The 3,207-nt window shown below is 40.5% G+C and overlaps 1 long non-coding RNA gene across 1 annotated transcript; it reads left to right on the top strand.

The window, feature by feature from the left end:
- Positions 1-1,106: 1,106 nt before the first annotated feature.
- LOC116411588 lies at positions 1,107-2,581 on the top strand. Its single transcript, XR_004223223.1, has 5 exons — positions 1,107-1,147; positions 1,357-1,426; positions 1,728-1,767; positions 1,973-2,060; positions 2,565-2,581. It is a non-coding gene; the product is annotated as an uncharacterized LOC116411588 (long non-coding RNA).
- The last annotated feature ends 626 nt before the right edge of the window (positions 2,582-3,207 follow it).

Raw genomic sequence — 3,207 nt, 5'->3', positions numbered from 1 at the left:
GGTCATCTAAATCAATTATTTCCAGCACAATTGCACTTATTTAGGCCTAATCCTGCTTAATACACAATGTTGTAAAAAAATCCCCTGGGGGCAGCAGAATAAAATGCCTCATATTTACAATCAGCCCCCTAAAATGTACTTGACTTTTGGTTTGTGGCTTGTTTTTTACCCCCTTTTTCAATTGCTAAAATAGGCTGATATGGGTAACCACACTGCTGTCATTTAGACTAATAATAAACTAAATAATAATAATAAACTAAAAGTCTGGAAACCTGTTTTATAAATAAAATAATTTGGTATTCTTGTTTCTCATGTTTAATACATACAACTCAATAAGGGAAAACAGGTCTTTGCCCTACTCAGTATTCTATGCAAATATGTGCTAAATAAGGTCTCTCTGAAGTTTACTTGCCCTTTATATTCTTTTGTCTCTCTATACAGATTGCTATAGTGCTGCTCCTGCTGAACTCTTTGCGGTCTGTGCTACCGTGCGATTTTACCTAGCGATTGCTAAGTGATTCTTGGCTTCTCTTTAAGTTTGATCTTTTCCATTCTGATCTGAGCTTGGGAGAAGCCACTTTCTACTGAGGGTCTCCCTTGGGTTCCCCGGCCTTGTGCCGGCCCTCAAGTGTGAGGAACCCCTCATTATACGAACCAGAAGAGTTTAACATCTGGCACTTCTGGTTCCAACAGCGCCGTCTGGCTCACTCCTTTTAAGAGGTAATCTTTCTGGTTTTATGGGGCTTTAACCATTTGTCATGTAGCAAGTCTGCACAGAATTTCCCGTTATTTGTATAGCGCCAACACATTGCCATAGCGCTGTACCCAGATTATTCATCATTCACATTATTCCTTGCCCCAGAGGAGCTCAGAATGTTAGGTCTCTTTCTCATTCACACACACGCTATGGGCAATTTAGTCAGAAGGCAATTAACCTGCCTGTATAGGGTTTTTTGGAGGGTAGGTGACCCCAGTGCTGCAAGGCAGAATACTGGCTACTACTGAAATGTGACTGAGAATAGAAAGCCATAAACACACACATTGTATTGCTGAGACTGCCTGTGTCTGTGCTGCCAATATAATGCCTTTTTGTATCGCTTGCCTTTAGGTGGCTGTACTTAGCGACAGCAGAATGCCAGAGGTTAAGGTAAGGAATCACTTTCTTCTCTCATCCCAAATAAAGGGAAATTGCCACTCTGCTCTCATCTAAAGTGCTCTTTCTCTCTCAATCTATCTCTTACTATGCATACTAAAATAAAATTACAGTGTCCTCCCCAATACCTTCTTGCCCTACTTTACACACTATCCCTCAGTTACAGCTTCTGAGTCGCTAAGGCTCTTTGCTTTCACTTACAGGTGCTATTCAGTGTCCTGGAGGAGTATGTGAAGGAGAGGACATTCGACGAGGCCATCCTTGCCTACTATGGTAAATACTAGGGATTATTTATAACAGACCAGGGGGGAAAGTGCAGAGAACTAAGGGGCACGATAGCATTGTCAATGTGGACACAGGGTGGCTTTTGTCACAAAAAAACCCCACAAACTGTGCATTATGGGGCAGAAATTCACCCCGTGTGTGTGCTAATGGGCCAATGCTGTGCCTCTCAGTTTGCATACAAGTTGGGCAGATGGGAATGGACTGACCTTGTCTCCACTGGCATATCTACACCAGTCGAGGCAGCTCTGCATGTGTGCCTAGCCTTAATGGATATGTATTTTCCTTGCAGAACATCACTACGTCTGGAGACATGGAGCCAACGACGACTTGTAAGTAACATGAAAATAATCCTATCAATTATCTTTCAGCACCCAGACAGCTACATGTAATATCCCTCCTGCACCCCACAATCTATTGTGGGACATTTTGTGCTTGCCCCATATTGTATCCACTCAAATGAAAAATTGTATGTACAGTAGAAATACAGTGAAATAGGAAGTGCCATTAATGCTCCATTGGGATTTTGCTTTTTAGGGGAGACTTCTTCAGTCAATATTATATTGACAATGAAGTGGAGCATCTTCGGGACATGGCCCTTTTCATCTGCATGGATGCCTATCGGGTAGGGAATCCAGCTCTTGTTTCAGAACATTATGTGTGCTTAGTAAATGTTATGTAGGTTTAGCAAATGTAATTGGATGAATATTACACTGTATGAGTAGATTAAAACTATAACTTTTATCCAGTGTAATCAATGATAATGGGGTCAGAGAATGTGCATAATGTGTCAGTGTGCATTATAAAAATATAGGTGGAGAATATATGAGTTTTGGCTACTGGGTCCCATTAACCTGGGCTAGCAGTTAAGTGCAGAAGGCCACTGCCAGCTATAATGTCTGTCTCATTGTGCCATATTCCTGCTTCATACTAGCCAATGAGGTTATAGTGGTGCTGCAACTTTCCTTATGTATAAGCCCCACTGGTCAATCAGGCAGCCATGATTATAGTGAGGATTAATATGACTACTTGGGTCTGTGAGAACTTATTCTGCCTTATAGGTCTGATTACAAGGGGAATAGCACTGATAAATAATTTCCTCACATTGGTACATTATTTTATGTTACAGAAACATCTTGAGGAGCTAGAGATGACTCTTTATCATATCCACAAACTCCTGGCTTTATCTGAAGTAAGTGCTATTATTATTTTTGTTATATGTCATTATTATTTTTGAGGTTATTATATACTATATCACCTGTAGCTACCATAATTAGCGTTTGGGACATTATTACTCACCATATGCCCAACAACTGCCGTTATTTATATTATTAGGGACATTATGTATCTCTGAAACTGGTACCGTGTTTAACATGGAGTCTCTTTTGCCACAGGAGGAGCACGACGTGGAACACATTCTCACCCAATATGAGAATACGCAGCAAGCCCGGAGAGTAAGTTCCTTGGTCACTGTCTAGAAGGCTTTTCTGTGTGATTTGTTGTTACATTTTACAGGATACACTCAATGTTGGTCAGGTTATAGGGAACACTATGTAGTATTGTGTGTGTGTTGAAAAAGAAGCTTAGTGGACATCTGTGCAGGTTACAGAAACAGGGGGATATTGTAGACAACGGTAATGCCTTAACTCATAGCAACCAACTGCTAATTACATAATTTGGATGAGTATTCAATCCTTATTTGCATACTGCTATAGGTTCTGTTATCTGGATACCTGTTATACAGAAAGCTCACAACTAATTGAATAATAGGA

The sequence above is a fragment of the Xenopus tropicalis genome, chromosome 6 (genome assembly GCF_000004195.4).
Source record: "Xenopus tropicalis strain Nigerian chromosome 6, UCB_Xtro_10.0, whole genome shotgun sequence".
NCBI classification, from domain to species: domain Eukaryota; kingdom Metazoa; phylum Chordata; class Amphibia; order Anura; family Pipidae; genus Xenopus; species Xenopus tropicalis.
Note: the sequence above shows the minus strand (reverse complement) of the source record. Positions and strands in the feature narration are given on the sequence as shown.